Source organism: Cheilinus undulatus, linkage group 3 (genome assembly GCF_018320785.1).
Source record: "Cheilinus undulatus linkage group 3, ASM1832078v1, whole genome shotgun sequence".
NCBI lineage: Eukaryota > Metazoa > Chordata > Actinopteri > Labriformes > Labridae > Cheilinus > Cheilinus undulatus.
The window spans coordinates 42,969,731-42,990,040 of NC_054867.1; the positions used below are offsets into that span (position 1 = coordinate 42,969,731).

General features: G+C 39.5%; 1 protein-coding gene across 2 annotated transcripts in view; it reads right to left on the reverse strand.

Annotated features, from left to right (window-relative positions):
- Positions 1-20,310, reverse strand: part of rhoca (ras homolog family member Ca) — a 32,741-nt gene that overhangs the window by 11,100 nt on the left and 1,331 nt on the right. The gene's annotated exons all lie outside the window — the stretch shown is intronic.

The window sequence follows — 20,310 nt, forward strand, 5'->3', positions numbered from 1 at the left end:
TTTAAATTATTTGTAGAGGTTGCAGAAGGAACACAAGACACATCAAGGATGAAATGTTGTACAAAACTTTCTCCTCATGCTGTGCGACTCCAAAGCGGCCAGTCTGACATCTCTGACTGACAGCGCTGCATCACATTACACTTGAGGGAGAGATCCTTGATCTGCACCCCATCACAGACCTTGGATCCTCAATGCCACATCATCGGGACTACAGAAGCTTCATAAAGATCAGGGGAGGAGGGGGAGGACAGGATGAGGGGGGTGTTGAGACAAGCTAGGACATGAAGGAATGTGTTATCAGGTTTTCGCTCCGCCTTGTTTGTGTCTCTCTGCGACGTGTGTGGAAAGAAAAAGGGTCTGGGAAATCAGAGCAGCTGCTAAAGTGCTTGTTGGAGATAAAATATGGCTCTTCTTTTGATCCCTCCAGATGTTCTTGAGCTCTCTTCTGGGATTCTCTGATAGTATGCCATAACCTAATAATCCAATAATAACTCTGCATTAAAAGGAACCAAATCTATACCTTTCAGCCTGTGTTTCCTTTTGTTTTAAACTGTAATTGCAGACACAAGATGAAGAAAGCTTTGGCTCGTGTGCAAATTGCAGCCCATTCAAATAATGTGGATGTTACAATAATGAAGTCCCTGAATGGACACGTCAGACTTTGAAGTCCCCAGCTCGGCTTTTGGCTGTCGTTCCTATTTGGATCAAAAGGTTGCCGTGTTCGCACAGCAGGGTGGCTGTAATTATGTCTTTATTCCTTGGAGGTGCTGACCTGAGGTCTATTAATAATGTCTTTGCTTTTAAGTTAAGCTCAGAACTTTCTTAGCCAGTCTCTCAGTAATGCTCACATGCACAGTTAAAGGTGACATACCTCTTCTCTGCCTCTGAACACATTCCCCTGTGGTCTAAATCAGTGGTTCTCAACCTTTTCAGCCCGCAACCCCTGAAATAAAGATGCTAGAGACCGAGGACCCCCACTGTACCTGAAGATGGCTGACCACAGCCATGCACAATTCAAGAATGGCACCCTTGTCAGCTGCTTGGAGAGAGCCAGCACCACCAACCAGAGGACTAAATATTGGTGCTTTCTGCGGAACCAGTGCCTGGAGTTCTGGCTCTTGTTTTCAGACCTTAGAGACAACAATTTGCTGCATGGGACTCATCCAGGTAACAAAGTGTTCCATATGTATGTGTATGCATGTGGAAGGGATTAGGAACAAGGAAGGGAGAAGTTGGGGCAAGGCAGTGATATACACAAAGAGGAGATGCAAGAGATGGATACAGTAACAGAAAGGAAAAGGTGGTGGTGGTGTTATGGGATGAAAGACAGAAAGGACAGAAAGGGGATTGGGAATGGAAGGGATGCTAAGAATAGACAGGGAGAGTGGATATACCAGAGATAAAGGGTGGGGAGTAACGGAGAAAATGAAACAGAGTGAAGCAAGAGAGAGAAGACGAGGTAGGGGAGGGCTCATGTTCTAACTTAATGTAGCAACAGGTTACTTTTGTAATTAGCTTCATATTTGTATTTGAACATTCCTCTGACTTATTTTTGTTTATCTCTTTAACAGCTTGAATTGGCTGATATGGCACAGGGAATGTGGAATGCACACTTTATGAGACCGTCCAGAGACACAAATGCCCTGAGTGGTCGGCCCAGTGTGATACACACTTTACCTGGACTCTATGACACAAAAGACACATTGTCCTGCCAGAAACTGTACATCTTCAATGCCACAGAGGTGGATTTGTCTTTCCTTAACAATACCCTGCAATCCATGTAACATCATTGTGGCAGACTCCCATCAACCTGAAAGATCCTTTTCAGGCTTTGGACTTGTATATATGAGGCTAAGATGGACCATAAATGCACTCTCATAAGGCAGTAAGTAGTGTCACATCAAGGCCAGTGATTCAGGTTGTAAAGCTGGTGAGGCTGCTGTTGTCTGTATTTTTTTAACAAGTAAGCTTTATTGTGTTCCCTGTGTTTGTTGACACCAAAATGTATGAACTTTGATGATGAAAACCATGGTCCATTGTAAAGAAACATCACCATATTTCATACTTAACCTGAAAAAAAAAAAAACAACTGAAAAATAACCACTCTTATCAAAGACACAATCTCTTTTTTATTATTTGTGTAGTAAATAGCCTTCTTAAAAATGTAAATCCCCTCAGTTAAAAAATAATTAAAATGATTTAAAAATTGCTACAATGGGTTAATAATTGGAAAAATGGTGGAAAGGGTGGAGAAATCGGATTTTAAAAGTAGCAGAAATGGTTTTGAAGTGGCAAACATTACATAAAAAAGGCAAAAAAAAAAGCAAGAATAGGTTAAGTGGCAAAAATGGGGGTAGATAGTTGGGGGTTAAAATGTGGCTGAAATTGCTTTAAATTGGCAAAAATGGGTTAACTGAGAAAGAAAAAATAGGCAGATACTGGCAGAAATTGGTTAAACTAGCAAAATGGGCATATCAAAGGGTGAAATGGGGTTAAAATGTGAAAAATTGGGTGTAAAAAGTGGTTAAAAGGGGTTAATAGTAGCAATAATGGGTCAACAGAGGCAACATTAAGCTGTAGTGGCAAGATTTGGTTTAGAAGTGGCAAAAACAGGCAGAGAAAAAGTGGTAGAAAGAGTTTAAAACTGACAAAAATAGGTGTTAAATGGTAAAAATGTGTTAAAATTGGTGGGAAAATGATGAAAAGGGGTAAAAATTTTGACAAAATTGGTGTGAAGCGTTTTTCTTAGGGCAACTGGAGACCCCCCTCTCATAGTCTCGTTACCCCCAAGGGGGTCCCGACCCCAAGGTTGAGAACCACTGGTCTAAATGAGCTGTGCTTTAGTCAAATATAACATGGATATAGCTCCTGGAATTCTTTGACCCTGTAGCAACCAGCTCTGAACAGCCCTTCTCACTTGGGCAGTTTTGGTGTCTCTTTAAATGAGCTGCTGTTCAGTCACTCTCTCTTCCTTGGGTTGTACCAACAGGAGTAAAGCTGTTTGCTTCTATTGATGTGGGCAGAGATCTATGGATGAAGATACCAGATGAGGGGCAGGTATTATAATAATGATTCATAGTGATGTCACATTAAGCTCAGATTCTGCATTTCCCTGCAGTGCATACAACATGTATGCCAAATAAATATGAATCAGAGTGAATGCCAACGCATGGAACTTTAAAATAATGTCAATTTTGATGACATTTTGTTGATCTCAATGCATAAGTGGCACTTTCTGTACACTTTTCTCATTCAGCTAATACTAAACATTAAAAAATCTATAACTTTAGTAGCATATTTTTGTAGAAAATGTAAACAAAGACCGTTTTACTTGGTCTGACACTGACCTGGCAGCAGCACTGTAAAGCATTAAAATGTATTTATTATAATACTCAGTCTTCTAAATTATGTTATTGCATGCAGTGTGGATAAAGGTTGCACAAATATGAATAAGATGTGATCTTTTGGAGACACTAATGATGGCTTTTAAAGTAAACATAATTTAAAAAGGCAGAAGGGTTAAATAAACGCTCTTCCTTCATTCATTTTCAAGCCAAAAAGTTTAGATCTGCCCCTGCTTTCTTGCTGTTGCAGGTCATATAAAGCCATCTATATTAATTTCATTCTATTTCATAACCAGATAAAAACTCCCTTCAGTAGTTTTAAATCTTACAACTACGCTTCAGGCCTCAGATAAACCAAGAAGTATTTCTGCAATAAACCGAGATGAGGGCCGGTTTTGTTGGTGCAGACTGTGAGGGCACCTGATGGACGAGCTGAAGCGCTGCTGCCTGGGAGCAGCTGTGCATATAGTCATTTGGCTCCTCACCTCATCCACTTTCTGCCAGACAGTCTTGACAGCAATCCTCTTCACGAGGGCACCCACTTATCAGGGGAAATTAATCTTTCAGCGCTGCGGGGGAAACTTTGGAGTTGAGTCTGCCCCGACGCCCACTTTTGATCTCTGCTCAGATGCATGACAACAGGAAAGCTTTTAGTAAGAAGCATCAAACTGGTAAAAACATCACAAATACAGGCTGAATTTATTAGTCACGCTATTGATGGTTGAGTACAACAACAGATGAGCAGATTGGCGTCAACAGTTCTGTCTAAATGGCTTTTAAAAATTTATTTCTTCCACAAAGGAACACATAATGACATCTTACAGCTAGATATTTTTTTCATTTACAAAGTTTAAACAAATTATCAAACCAAGAAGCCTTATCTGTGCAGTTTAGGACATCTTAATTTACATTTGCAACAAAAAGAAACAGAAAACTTGCTATATGGACTCTTCTAAAGGGCTTTTGCATTTTGTCAATGTTTTTCCACAAATATTGAAGCTACAGGGATTAGCTTAGCATAATGATCAGAAACACTGAGAAGCAGCCGGCAATTAAGAGAAAAAAGATACTTTTTCCGTTAAAAGGGCCTTAAATAAGGTTTGTATCATTGAAACAACTGTACAAGAGCCTTACAAAAATGGCATGGGTGCCACCTTTGCAATAAGACAGTTCAAGAAACGTTATCTCTGCCGGATCTTCCACAGTCAACTGTTAGTAATATTATTAGAAAGTGGAGGCGTTTAGGAAGAACAGCAACTCAGCCATGGAAGACCACACAAAATCACGGATTGAGGTCAACGACTGCTAAGTTTCATGATGTGTAAAAGTCAACAACACTGCTGATTCAATAGCTGAAGAGTTCTGGGCTTCCACTGGCATTAATGTAAGCACAAAACCTGCAGGCAGGAGCTTCATTGAATGGGTTTCCATGACTGAACAGCTGCATGCAAGCCTCACATCACCAAGTCCAATGCCAAGTGTCGGACAGAGGCGTAAAGCACACTTACACTGGACTGCTGAGCAGTGGAAACGTGTTCTCTAGAGCAGGGGTTCTCAACGTTGGGGTCGGGACCCCATTGGGGGTTGCGAGACACTGAGAGGGGGTCTGCAAGTGCCTTAAAAAAACAAGGAACATTTCTGAATTACACTGTTGCCACTTTAAACCAATTTTGCCTAATTTCAACCCATTTTAGCAACCTTAAAACCCATTTTTTTAACCCTTTTCACCACATTTTTTTCTGCTTGTTTGGCCACTTCTAAACCAAATCTTGCAACTCTCTGCCTATTGTTGGCTCTGTTGACATATTATTGCCACTATTAACCCCTTTTACCACTTTTTCAGCCACATTTCACAATTTGATATGCCCATTTTTGCCAGTTTCTGGCTTTTTCTGCCTCAGCTAACCCTTTTGTGCCAGTTTATATAAATTTTCATCCCATTTCATGAAATTTGCACCTATTTTTGCCACTTTAACTCCATTTCAGCCACTTTTAAATCCCCTTTTACCACTTAATATGCCTGTTTTTGCCACTTTAACCCATTTTTGCCATTTTTTTGGTTGTTATGCCACTTTTATCTATTTTTGGCATTTCCGACCCATTTCTGCTACTTTTAAAATCCAATTTCACCATCTTTCCCATTATCTTTTGCCATTATTAACCCATTTTAGCAATTTTTAATGTATTTTTATTCTGTTCTTAACAAAATATTTACATTTTTAAAAGAGAAATGAATCAAAATTTGTTTCTTTGATAAGAGTGGTTATTATTCAGGTTAAATATAAAATACCACAGCTTAACTGTACAATGGACTATGATTTTGATGGCCCCAGAAAGCTCTCCCATTTTTCCCCCCTAATGGGCGGCCTTGTCTGCACATGACTATTCTTGAATGTGCATGGCTGTGCTCAGCCACCTTCAGGTACAGTGGGGGTCCCCAGTCTCTGGCACCTTTATTTTGGGGGTCGCGGGCTGAAAAGGTCAAGAATCCCTGCTCTAGAGTGATGAATCAGGGTTCTCTGTTTGGCACTCACATGGAGGAGTCTGGGTTGGCGGATGCCAGGAGAATGTTACCTGCCTGGCTACATTGTTGCAACTGTAAAGTTTAGAGGTGGAGGGATGATAGTTTGGGGCTGTCTTTCAGGGTCTAGGCCCCTTATCTCCAGTGAAAGTCAATCTTAATGCTTCAGCATTTAGGACAATGCTTTGCTTCTAACTTTGTGGCAACAGTTTGAGGAAGGCCCTTTTCTATCCCAACATCACTGAGCAACAGTGCACAAAGCAACAACTATAAAGGCATGGTTTAGTGAGTTTGGTGTGGAAGAACTTGACTGTCCCACACAGAGTCCAGACCTGGGTCCATCTGGCCCATTTGGGATGAAGTGGAATGGAGATTGTGAGCCGGGCCTTCTCGTCAAACATCAGTGCTCGACCTCACAAATGCTTTACAGAATGAATGGGCACAAATTCCCACAGTAACACTTAAAATCTTGTGGAAAGTCCTCCAAGAAGAGTACAGGTCAGGTGGCTGAATACATCTGTCCATAAACTGTACTTCTCACATATCTCAAAAATGTTTAATACTGACACTTAAACTTGCACATACAAGCAGAAAAAGTTCTACATCCTGTAGGCCTACAAGTTCAAACTAAACAGAAAAAACAGGGAAGAAACAAGATTCAAGCGAAGAAATTATTACTCAGCCTTGTTTCCATGGATATTTGGCATAATTGGTTGCTGTTCTGAAAGTATGAATGTGTTTTCTAGTTTAGCAGTTTTATTAACATCTTTGGTTGTTCCAAATGTCATCATGGTTTGTTAACATTTTGTTTTATTTGCCAAAGCTCAACTCCTTCTGCTGCAGTTACAACAGCACAAAGACTTAAGTTTGAGACTCAGTTTTGTTTAATACCCTCGCACCAGTTATTTTCACATTTCATAAGTACCTCAATTAAATCTCATTAACATAGAGTGTAAAAATCCACAATCATGCCGGCCAAATTTCCAAATTAAGAACGTAAAAAAACAAATTCTTAAGAAAATGCTCACTTCCTGCTCTCTAGGAGAACACTGACTCCACAGAAACTACTCCATGTCCTCTGATTTCTAGGAAAATCCAAGAGAACCAGGGACTGTCCTAAGCTACACGATTGGTTCAAAGCCAAACAAGTGGGAGACAGCAGCAGTGAGGCCTCGGAGGCTCACCCTGTGAAACAAAACAACCAACTTCCTGTTCTATGAAGTCCAGGAGGAGTGTTTGGCTCCAGCTCTGTTTGGACAGGCCTCAGCAGAGCCAGGACACAGAGGGACTGCCAGCCAGAGGCAATAAAACACGCTCATGCTTACCCATACATACATGCACATGATAACTACAGCTCCTCCTCAATGGCAGTGGAGACGGTTATCAACCATCTTGAGATATTGGCAAAAGAAAATGATGCGTGAAAATGTCACATACAGTCAGACTGTGTCCAATACTCAAGCTTCCTGTGATTGATGCTCTAAATTTAACTGCTAATGGGTGTTAATGACTGTAACAACTGAAGGGGGGTCTTCAGGCGGCTGCCAAATGACTACATTCACACAGCAGACTTTCTCTACTGACGTCATGTTCAAAGTGAGAATTATAATTCCACTGTTGGATTCAAGTATAAACAAGCATGTTACTGATGACTGTTTTTCATTTAGACTTGTCTAAACTAATCAGCAACTGAAAGAACGCAAACTGGATGGAAATAACCTTGTATATTTGGGGCTTTTTAATGCCTTTATTCTTAGAAGAGGACAGTGGACAGAGTCAAAAACAGGAATGAGCACCAGAATTACGAGTCCATTAAACTTATTCTTAATATTTTAAACCACTCAGGTTTATAATCCCAATCAAATGCTTCTTTTAAAATGGATTAAAGCACTGTCTTGCTGCTTTGCAACCTGATGTAAACAACTGTTAATTGTTAGCACTGATAGCATCTCATAGGAACAGCATAGTTTAGCATCATTTTGACCTAGAAAACAGGGATGAAATTGTCCAAAGGCTGTGTCAGGTTATATGCACATAACCAAAGCAAAAAGTGAGGATATTCAGCACAGGGATGTGGACGTTAACCTGCAAAGACTGTGTTTACTTGACTTTAAAATAGTCGGCTAAAAACGTTTATATTACAAGGTAATCAGATGTAAAACTACTGAACAAGGAACAATCTTAGTCCTGAGCAGCTCTAACCTAACCTTGCAAAGCAGCTATTGAATAGTAGCAGTTTAATCAAAACTGGGCCACATTTGTTTATTAAAACATGAGCACAGAGCCATACTGATAGCATTACTTGGTGGAGAAGATGTTTTTGTACTTCTTCTGCCTGCTTTTTGTAACCTGCGACAGGTCTGCCAGGCCCAGGTGAATACCAGAGCATTACATGTGTACTACCTCATTTTGACTTGTGGTTCTGATTGGCCAGAATGTTCATCCAATCACCTTCTGAGAATTTTTTATATGGGAGGTTTCCCTGATGAATATAAAGTATTTTCATGCAGCGGAAATATGACACAGCCTACCTGGTCAGGTTAGAGCAGACCCTGGTCCTGTACATTAACTTTAGTTATCTATAATCACAAGAGGACATTTTACTGATCCTAGATCAGATCTGACAAAGTCAGTGGCCAATCATGTACTGATCATGGCAATGTCCTTTAAGTGATGGCGTCCGTGCATGCATAAACTAAAGCGTATGCATCAAAAACTCCAAATCCCACTGGAATAAGTTAAATTCATAAATAGTTTTGATCAGTTGAAGCAAAAATCAGAAAAATGGATAGACCCACAGAAAAATCATACAAGGGATGGGGATGAAAGAAGATGTGGGTGACTCAATGAAAGCTTTCTGCTCTTCGTGCCATCAGGAGTTTTCAAAAGGCCACGGAGGTGGGTGTGACCCGGTACACCATGCTGTGACAGATTCACCAAAGGGCCACACTAGTAAAAGGAACCAGCAACATTAGTACATTTTTCTGACATTGATGACACCAGGAAATGACAAAATTGTGGAAAGTAAAGCATCACATGTGTCTCACAAGATGCAGAAGCAGCAGAGAGCTGTGCAAAACTGAACTTCAAAAAAGTCTGAAATGTGACTTGTTGATGTAAGGACTGAGCAGAGGGACAAAAGACTGCTCAAAGCTGTCAGGAGCAGCAAGAAAGATCAACAGAGAAAGAGAAGCTGGTGAGTCATGCCTCTTCTGGAGTCAAAAGTCCTTTTTGTTTTTTTATTGTATTGAATTGTGATTCATCTTATTACAGTTTATTAGGAGGGTTCTCAAAGTGGAGTCCAGCGACTTAAAGAGGGTAATAAGGGGATTTCAGGTGGTCCCAAGTTATCAATAATCTCTTTAAATGACCAAATTAGGACATTTATGCAACAACTATGTCTACAATTATGCTTGGATGGAGCTTTGTGGTACAGGTTTTCAGTGTATAGGCAAGGGATTTTTTTGAAAACCAATATGAAAGAACACAGTAACAGATTTTTAGTAAAACTAAAAGTCAAAGGCATATTCAACATTTACATATCCTACATAAAATGCTGTACCATGGAGGTGAAATATTGTATCCTTAGTTTGGCACAGAGAAACGTAGCAATTCAGCAGCAGCTGAAAAGAAACAATGTATCGAAATCTTTCACCATATTTTAAGTAAAAAATATTCCACACCACAGAGTAAAACAAGACTACAAAAGCAGAAATAGTTCAGCATCAGCCCGTAACCTCCACACAACCATCACTCAGTTTAGGGTGCAGACATTTTCATTTACCTGTCACTGTGACTCTCCAAAACATAACTGAGATTTATCCAGAGGTGCAGAGAGCTACGCTCCAACATATTCATAAAGCTTTCAATCACGCCGAGGTAGAGGGGGAACCAGCTGTAATTGTGAGACAGCAGGAGCACTCCTCCTGGCAGGTAGAAGCAGAAAGACACGGTGCACAGCAGCGATAATAATACTGAGCTGACTAAACTTTAGGAAACACGTCTTTCAGCAGAGGATTTTCCTTAACAACACGGTTATGAGGCTAAGATTTAGCTAACTCTTTCTCCAACACCATTAAGGCAAATAAAATATGCCTACTGTCAATATTTCTAACAGCAATCAAATATTTACTAGGGTTGTAACACACACACACACAGTGTGGCACACCCACTAAATCTGAGCACTCAATAAGAAGCTTAAACTGTTAGGCTTGTTTTTGTTTAATCAGCAGACCAAACTTCTATAACCTGCCTAAATCAGGTTTTACTTGTTAGACATTCAGTAATCTTCCATTAGCAAATGTCGTGACATTTAGACTCCTCTGTAGTCGTTCTGAATGTTTCTATAGCATCATCATTGTAACTTAAACTGGACAACAACCGGGTCTGTTTGTTTTGCTGATGATGAAGATGGCTTTACTGCAGCTATGAAAAAAACTGGAACAACAATAAACAAGCTATCATCAGATCAGCTCACAGCCTCATCAACCTTTGTCTGTTGAAAAGCTTTGGAGGAAGACTGACTTTTATAGAACAGTCGGAAAACATAGGCCCTCTTTACAGACATTGGAACATCAATTTTTAGATTCAAATCGATTTCCAACACATCCATTATTTCTGAGAAAGAGGTGATAATTTAAGCATCTACTCAGTCTGCTGTGCTATAAAGAGCTGTATATTATCATTTGACATTAAAAAGTCTAGGAAAATGTGCTCAAGATAACTTTAGCATGTGAATTAGGCAACATTAATTTAATTGAGCACACTTTGCATATGTGTCAGATCATGCTGTCTCTTATCGGAGACTGTTAAATCCAGAATGAGTCTTAAAACTTATATTCGGTAGATGGGACGAGCTGACTAACTCACGGCTCCATAAACGGTGTAAACAGTATGTTAGGGTGAACACGTCATGCTCTGATCACCTCCATTGCCTACACAGGGTTTCTATACACCGCTGTTTCACAACAGTATAGAGCTGATTAAATCACAGTGAGTCCAAAAAAAAACAAAAAAAAACAGAGAGGGGTCTGGGAGTCATCCAGCAGTACATTTACAATATTCAACACAAAATTCCCTGAATTGTGGAGAATATTTATGGAAAAATTTGTTGAGGAAGATGATTAAAATCGTACAAGGTGGCTAGAAAACAAAGACTGGAGAGGGACATGTCTTCTGGTAAAAATCAAACTTTTAAGACTTTTTATGGCCTTAAATTTTAAATGTGAAATTTAAGACCATTTAATACTTTTCAAGGATCTTCAGGACCTTCCTGCATGCCTCTTTTTATTGAGGTGTCTTTTTTATTAAAACTGAACTCCGTTAGGTATGGGTACTATTCAGTCAACCATTATTTCAATTTCATGGATAATTTCACACATTGAAAGAGAGAGGATGTTTAAAAGTGCCAGCCTCACGCTGCTCCAGACTCCCAAAATGCTTTGCATGTAGCTTGCGTCCACTGGAGGTAGAAGCTTGAGTACACCTGCACTATGAAACAGTATGAATTCATCCACGAAAATTAAACGTTGGGTTACAGTTTATACCTTCTTATGGAGCACAGATTTAAAGAAAAGACACCTCAACTCAAGAAAGACAGCAGGCAACAGAGGTGGGTGGAAGAAGCACAGCGCTTGTAGGGGAGTGCTGACTACGTTGTGGTCAGTGCGTCAGACACAACCTTGTACACATTACTGATAGTAAGAGCTAGCGCTGCTAATGCTAACAGGGCTGGTGCTGCTGGTGCTAGTGTAGTTAGGGACGGTGCATGGAGGAAGATACCAGCAGCAGGTTTGCTGGGCTCAAGCTGTCTGCTGTTGAAAATACACTTTTTGATGAAGTATTTTTAAAAACATCCACGTTTGGAAATCCTAAATTGATTCATATTGTAGAAAATAATGTTTGTGATTCTGACATGAATCCATTTTTTTTCCAGCAAACATAAGAGAAAATGTCAGCATTTTGGAAGTGTTGCACTAAAGTAAGTAATGAAAAACTGTCAGTGTCAGTATTGGCTAAAATGCTTTTTGAACACTTTGTCAAGAAACACACAGGAATGTTCTCTTTATGAGCAACTATTAACTTTCTGTCTTTGCTGTCATTTACATTTGGCGATGTGGCCGTTCTGGGATGCCCCTACTGTTCCATAAGCCTATGTGAAAAGCATCAAGCACACGTTCCTGCTCTTCCTGTGCTTACAAGGGAGAGAAGCAGCAGAAAACCCAGAGCAGAGCAGGCATCAATGACAACAGGATGACACTGATTAAGCCAGATAAAGCATAAAGGAGGAGCTGGGGTGGAGGAGGGCTGCAAAAAGCAGCTCAAACAGGGAGCAGCACAGCATGGCCAGACTAGAGCAGTTTAAATATGGCAGCATGAGTGCAATCAGCCAATAGGGTGCTTAGAGTGAATCAGCTGGCTGTCAGCTGAGGGCTTGCGTGAGATCAGCTGACCCAAATATATGCAGGCGCCCAACTCTGTGGCCGGAGAACCAGTGCTACACGCTCCATTTTTTACAAGTGGTGCATCACTATTTTTTACCATTTTTGATACCTAGGACTGTTTTAAGAAATATCCAGTCTTCTGTTGGCCATGTGGATGGACCAATAGTCTCTAATGTTATGCCGTGATAACACAAAATCAAAACAAACCAAAGATGGGTCCACTTGTCTTCTTCTCAACTAATAATTTTGAATTCTCTCTTCATAAGGGGTTGGATGTGTGGATGCTACATGACTGCTAATTTTGTTTAATGGTCTTAACAACAGCAACAGCCTTGCTCACCTTTGTATTCAACCAGAAACGATCTGAAACTTTATTAACCGGTTAAGGAATTTACAAACCAAACATGTGCTTGTTTCAGCGTCTCAATTAGACGGATTTACTCTCAAACCATTAAACTTCGTTGGTCTTGAATTTGGCCAGACACAGCAAGTTTGTTCAAGACAGCAATTTAGGATCAAGACAACAATAGTTAGCAAGTGTTCATTATTTATGGGCATTTTATGAACTAAAACTATGCACATGCATGTAACAAGATAATAAATTACAGCTGCTGGTCAAAAGATTTCAGAAATGTATCAATTAGAGAAGCTTTTGCAGGGCTTGTGAGGTTATTTTGTAGCTCAGCAACAAAGACTAAAAGTGTTAGGACAACAGCAGGCAGCATACATAAAACTCTATCCAAACTACACACAAGGAGGCATTAAAACACACATAAGAGAGCTAAGCACCATTACTTCCGACACCTACTTGAGTAATGAACGCCGTAGCTTTCTCTAAGGAGGTTTTTCCTGAAGCTTAGGGGCCATAAACAGTTATGCAACATGCTGAGCAGAGAGTTAGCACACGGCCGAGCGTGACCCTGTGACCAATGAGGTAGAGCTGCCTTTCAATCCTCACACGAGTTTAAAATCAACAACAATGGTGAGCATAGACAAACATCCAACCAATAAAAGGCCTGTTGTTTCTGGGATGATGATTAGGAAGATTTCTTTTTTTGTCGAGGTTGTGCAAACAGGCAGGAAGTATTACAGGAAATGAGCTCTGGAGTGATAATTTGGTTCATCTTACCAACTTCCTGTGGTGCCTTTTTTTCATAATATAAAAACTCAAAGAGCCAGATTTACAGATCAGCTGATATCAAAAGTGAGATGTTATTTCCTGGATTTTTGTTGTTTTCATTACACAGGAGTTGTCAGTAACAGCAGATAAAGGCTTCAGAACTATCAGAGCAATAAAACTGAGGCTGGACTGTCAGTTTGACAGAGATTACAATGAAGATTATTTGGCTTAAATCTCTGGGGAGAAATCCAAAATGTATTTCAGGACAGAATAAAACATGACATGTGTACTTAAGGGACATTCCTTTTACAGGAATGCCTTCCAGCGCCTTTGGCTCTTCAACTGATTTCTTTGAAGGTAATAAAGTTTATTTTTCCTCAAGAGAGACAAGCTAACAGGCTGTTAGACAAGAAACGTCAGATCTGAAGGAATGCAAGAATCCGACTCACCTTTGCAAGTCTGCATCTGTGTGAGAAGTGGGCCAAAGTTCAGAAACTGGCAGAGAGGCAGAGGATGAGACTGCAGAGAGACTGCAAAATCCACTATGTCATACTGAGACTATCATGACACCAGAGTTTACAACTTTGCTAAAAATCAAACTACCAAACTAACTACTCTACAGCTGTTTCCATATAGCAGGCGACTGAAGTAGAAATTAATTGGCTCCTAATATTCATTACATATCTTTTCAAATACCAAAATTTGAATTGAATTGACACTAAAAAGTTCAGTATGCAGGCCTTCCAACAATTTTGGATGTTTTCTCTCCTCAGTGCACCTTAAAAACACCTAGCTATGCAGTCTCCATTTGATAGCATTTTTTGGGTAAAATGGGTCATTCTGAAGAGCTTAGTGACTTCAAGCATGGTACTGTGATGGATGCCACCTTTAATATAAGACAGGTCATAAAACTTTATCCCTGCTGGACCTTACAAAGTCAACTGTAGGAGATATTGTTAGAGAGTGGAAGCATTCAGGAACAACAGCAACTCAGCCATGAAGTGGAACACCAATTAAAACCACAAAGCAGGGTCAACGACTACCAATAGGGTGCATGGTGCGTAAAGGTCGCCAATGCTCTGCCAATTCTTGAGCTAGATGGGCGAGTCAGGATTTGGCTGATGCTGGGAGAATGCCTGACTTCATTGTACAAACGGAGAAGTTTGGAGGAGGCTGTTTTTCAGGGTTTTTTTCTAGGCTCTTATCTCCAGTGTAGGCCAATCTTAGTGCTTCAGCATACCAAGATATTTTGGACAATGCTATGCTTCCAACTTTGTGGCAACGGTTTGTGGAAGGCCCTTTTCTATTCCAACAGGACTGTACCCCAGTGCACAAAGCAATGGCTATAAAGACATGGTTTGACGAGTTGGGTGTAGATCTTGACTGGTCTGCACGGAGCCCATCAACCACCTTTGGGATGAACTGTAACAGAGATTGAGAGCCAGACCTTCTCATCCAACACCTGACCTCATAAGTGCTCTACAGAATGAATGGGGGAAAATTCCCACAAAAACACTCTAAAATCATGAGGAAAATCTTCAGATGAGTGAAGGCTGTTATAGATGCAAAAGTGGGGCAGCTCCATATTAAAGTACATGTGCGCTAAATAAAATGACATTGCAGTTCCTGTCAGTGGAATGCTCAGGTGTACCGAACACTTTTGTCCTGACTTTTTTAAAGTTTTAGTATTTTTAATAAATTCATTCATAGTTGGAATAACAGGCTGTATTGTTTTAAAACCCACGGAATAAAAAACTATTGAAAGCATCTGTGGACTAGAAATTTTGACAGCCTTACACAACACCTCATCTTCTGCTTAAAAATATCTTAGATGTCTGGCAATCATCATATCACAAATCTGAATCTCACCCTGGATGACAAAATGAAAACAATCTAAGCACATCACTTCAGGCTGTTTCACATGAGCACGATGCAGAGATTCCCGAGAATACGCTGCAGTCCGATTTTAACTTTGATATGATAGCGATAAAAATCAAAGGGCAACAAAAATGGAAGACTAAGGCTCACACTTAAGGGTCATCTCTTGTTTTTATTTACCAAAATATGATGGATCACTTGTGCACTGTCCAAGCTGACATAGATGTCAGTAACATTTTTCAGTGCCAACATTTTAGACGCAGGAGTTTGCCTGAAAGTTTTGGTGCATTAACTCTTCTTAAACACCTTTTATGTGAAAAGATACTTGAACTGTCAAAAGTTCTTGAGAATGGATGACTTTTCAGCCTCAGACCACACCACACCAGGATCACTAGAGCCTGAAAATTTGGTGGAACTGTTCCTTTAGTTCTTTTTGTAGGGAGAAAATTGTGTCTTTGTGTGACGGTTGGTGGGTTTATGTTGAGTTTTACTTAAAAACTTCTGAAATTCATGACATTTTTTTGTCTATTCAATTTTATTCTGCAGTAAAAATCTTTTAGTGTTTATTTAGTATTTCATATTTCATATTTCCTGAAATTATTTTGCCTCATAAGAAAAACAGCCATGACTCCTTGTAGCCCAACTGGCATTTAAAGGGTTAAAGTCCCCAAAATATTCAAATATTGGGTTGGACTGAAATTTTTGAAAAGAATTTATTCTAAATATATGGAAACTATTCTATATTTTTTTCACAGCGGCATAAATGGCTTACTAGTTCAGTGCTTACAAATCATACCAGAGGGTTGAAGCAGGCATGTGAAACACAGCAGATCAAATTTTGTATTAATGCAACTTTATGCAAGTAGAAGGATTTTTTAAAGAGTAATGACTTTGTTAATAATAAGTTAATATCATGATTCGATTCCAACCATATCATTGTTGCTAAAATATTCATCAATTGCAGGGCAATTGCAGAGTCTTTGGATGCTCAACCTCCTAGGACAGGGCTGTTATTACCTGTGCCTCATTGTGTTTAATGAACCAGGGGGCAAGCTTTCAGACGGCCCTAGCTGGCTACTTTTTCCATCAGGCTGACATATTTTTGAAAAATTCTATGTGCCAGGAAGAATTTTCAACCTAAACATGATACCTGTAAATACTGAAGATATTAAAAATGAAGGCATGAAGGATGATTTTGTGTTTTTGACACCAGTAGCTTACAGGCAAATAAATCCTTCAGCAACATTTTGGCATCAAAATGCTGTCATTGCATTTGTTCATATTAGACATGGAAAATTGTAAAGAAATTTCTGCACACTGTACAAATTACACATCTGTAATTTGTGCCAATTAGACTGTAGGAATTGGCAGGCAATTTCTGATAGATTTATTCATTTTTAATGCACCTTTGATATGAAATAGATCCCACTTTTTTCAAAGCTCTTCATCACTGCAATAACAAAGATGGTGTTATTTTAAAGCAGGTGCTATCAGAAAGTATTGAGGACAACCTAAAAAAACACAGAGTCCCACAGGATATCTGTTTAAAGCTCTCTCTCCTTGAAGCACCAGTCACACTGCTGACCAAGCTAACAGCTAAACCTGACCTCTTTTAAACAAGACCTTTCACAGTACTTTACTCCTTCTGTTACATCCTTTATCCCTTTATCTGTGTGTTTAAACCTGTGCATATGCAAACTAATGTATTGTATTTTATATCTTAAGTTTGCTTGTATTGTATGTAAATTGCACAGAGCTGTGTCTTTTCTCTGCTTTTTTTTCCCAGGGCACTTTTCCCTGCTGGGACCATAAAGTGTATCTAATCTAATCTTAACACACGTGCCCCAGGGCTTAAAAAACCTTATCTGACTAAATCAGACAGGTAACAGACATCGTATCACACATCTGGATCTGACGTCTGATGAGAGAAAAGGCAGTCTAAAACCACTTCAGGCTGTTTAAAATGATACATTGAAGACATTCCTGCAGATTTATGCGCAGTTAAAGTGAAATGTGTGTGCTGAGCTCGCTCACACACCAGCAGGAAAACACACACCACAGATCAGGTCAGTCTCTCACACTGTTTGGGCGTTTGTTACAAACACCGCGGCTCTTAAGTCGCACTGAGTCATGGCTTTACTGTTACACCCATGGAAATGATCGAATGTCCCAGCAGTCAGCCAGCCCTGGAAATAAAACCAGGTATGACTTATTCTTCAACACCTCGACAGGAGAATGACCTATTTAGCCATATATAGACAAACAACTGCAAATCTACAGTGGTTTCTAACTCTGTGCATTAGAAATGAAGATTAAGATGGAATATTCTCATGCTTCAAACATCTTTTTATGTTGTCGGAGGAAAATGTGCTCTCATTTAAGCAAAAATACATATGAAAAAATGATCCTGCTGTCATGTTTTGTATGTCTGGTAAATAAAAGGTTACTGCAGCAGCAGCTTAGCATAAAGACGTCTCAGCTGGCTTCCTGGCAACCTCACAAAAAACAAGAACAAGCCTCCTTCAAATAAGAGCTCCAAGCCAAGAAATACTGAAGCAAACAGGCCCTATGAATGTTTAGATAACCGTACTATGACCTCTGAGATGCTTATTGTTTGGCAACAATGGCTGAACCAGTTATATGATAATAGACAGAGTTATAAATGACTTTTTCATGAGTCTTGTCTGAGGGTACTTCAAAGAGCTAATGCTAGCTTAGCCTAGTAAATAGCTTGTAAGTAGCAAGAATGTTTAGTGCTGCAATGCATTTAACAGACCAGAAAAAAATTAAGAAATTTACTGATAAAAATTAAGACTTTTCAAAACAAATATAAGACTTTTATGGCCTTATTTTGATTATATCAAATCAAGACTTGTATTAAGAACTTGTAAACCCTATAGCTCTACTCTGCTTTTTAAAGTCATTCTTGTTTTGACTGGCCTCTAGCATGCTTAATTTATCTTTAAAGCAGCTGTAAAACAACAACTTCTGCAGGTCAGGTCTGACCAGACTGGAAAAACAAAACAGAATAATTTTTACATTCTAGTTGTAGTTATTTAGTTAGTTTTAGTTAAGTTTTATCATCTAACAGGAAAATTAGCGGTCAATAGAGAATAAATGAAACACTTTAAAGCTATTTTCAACAAATGCTTCACTGTTGTGTTGTTTGCCATTAGCTGGGCCACTGTTTATTTCCACCTTCTAAGACCAAAGACCAGCTAGGACGGGCCCAGAATACTGCACTAGTATGTACTGTGACCTTGCAGTCATACTACACACTAGTGATGTAACTTAGTAAACAATTTTACATCCGATTAAACAAAAGTCATAGTTGCGTTGAGTCGACGAGTCTCAAGTCAACCAGAAAAATGTCAAAACCTCTATTTTCCTGCCCTGAATGTCATCAGTCAGTGCTTCTGTTAAAGTGAACCTGTCACAGCATGTGTTTTTGTACTACACTGTTTAGTTGCTATCAGTGCTATCAGCTTACTGTTGTTTACATTTAGATTAAAGAACATTATGGCAACATGGCAGTAGACAATCACAGCTGCAATGCCTACTAGTGGTGGTCTGCTGCATTACAGCTTATTGTGTTTTGAGTATTAGTACATCTCTACATCTGAACTGAACCAATCTTGCTGTTTCCCTTTGTTTCAATCTATAAACCCCTAATTTACTAAAAGACATGAGAGTTGTTCAGTTTATCTGTTTATTTCAAAGGAAAAAAAATTAGATAATTTATCAACATGTGGAACTGTTCCTTTAAATTCAGGTGGTTATGATCTAGTATGAATCATCGAGTTTGTTAGAGAGTGAGCGTCACATCTTGTGCTTGTCTAATTGCAAATCACTGGGCCATTTCAAGTTAATTGTCTGCAGCCCAGTCACCTTCATGCTTTCAGACATGTATTATGAACTTTCATTCTTAAGAAAAACACAAACAGATACTCCATCTCTTAATGAGAGGAAGTAGGGCAGGACGAGCAGGTTGAGTCAGCTGGTAGCTGCTGGGGTGTGATGACCAAACTCAAAGGCAGGAGAAGAGGACTCACCACTTGGCTCTAAATCAACCGACACCTCATGACTCACCTCTGCTCAGAAACCCGGATCAGGAGCAAACAAACAAGCTGAGTGGATGGCTGAGAAGACTCGACCTGAGCCAGGTCGCTTCTCTCTGTCCTGGAGGTTTTACATTTTATTTTAAAGGTGCTATACAAAAAAACAGTATAAAAATAAAGTTGTTAATATTTTGTCGGATGACTTCTTGGTTAAATTGCCTGTTTTGTCCAAAAGACAAAAACATTTTTATATCTACTCAACAATAAGGGCATAAAGCCCCACCGAAATGTAATAATAATAATCATTAAATGCAACCTTTATGCATAAAGCATACAGTAAAGGCATAAAGAAAACACAAATGCACAGTTGAACATAGTGACAAAATGTGTTTCAGATTATACTCCCTGAACACAAAAGTAAAAGTCTGTGCATATTTTCAGTGCTGAAGCTCTCCACCTTTTTGGATTACACCCATAAACTGACTGCTTTGGGTGCATGTTGGCTGCGTCACAGCTGCAACACTTGTCAGCTCTGGCTTGCACCGTCGCAGCTTTCATACCAGGCACATGTGTGCTGCATACTGGCTGCATCTCCCTGATGTCACAGCCTTCTTTCTTCAGAAATTTTACCTCAATAAATCTCCCTACAAGTGATTTGATGGATTGTAAATCTAAGCCAGGAAATTTCAGAATAAAAGCATTCTGCAAACAAGGCGAGTTTCTCCTTAGAAATTCTAAACTGGGCTTTTACTTCCCAAAGTTCAAACCAGAAGTGTAACTGTATTGTGTTTATCTTGCCTGTGAAAGTTTCTTACCCGTGACATTTTCTGTGGATATGCATATCTTAGGAAATTATAGCTTCCTGTTTATCATTGTCCTGCACATTTTGGCCAAGAGACGTGCACGGCTCATGGTAGAAACAGATATGCCCTCTAGTCTCAAGATT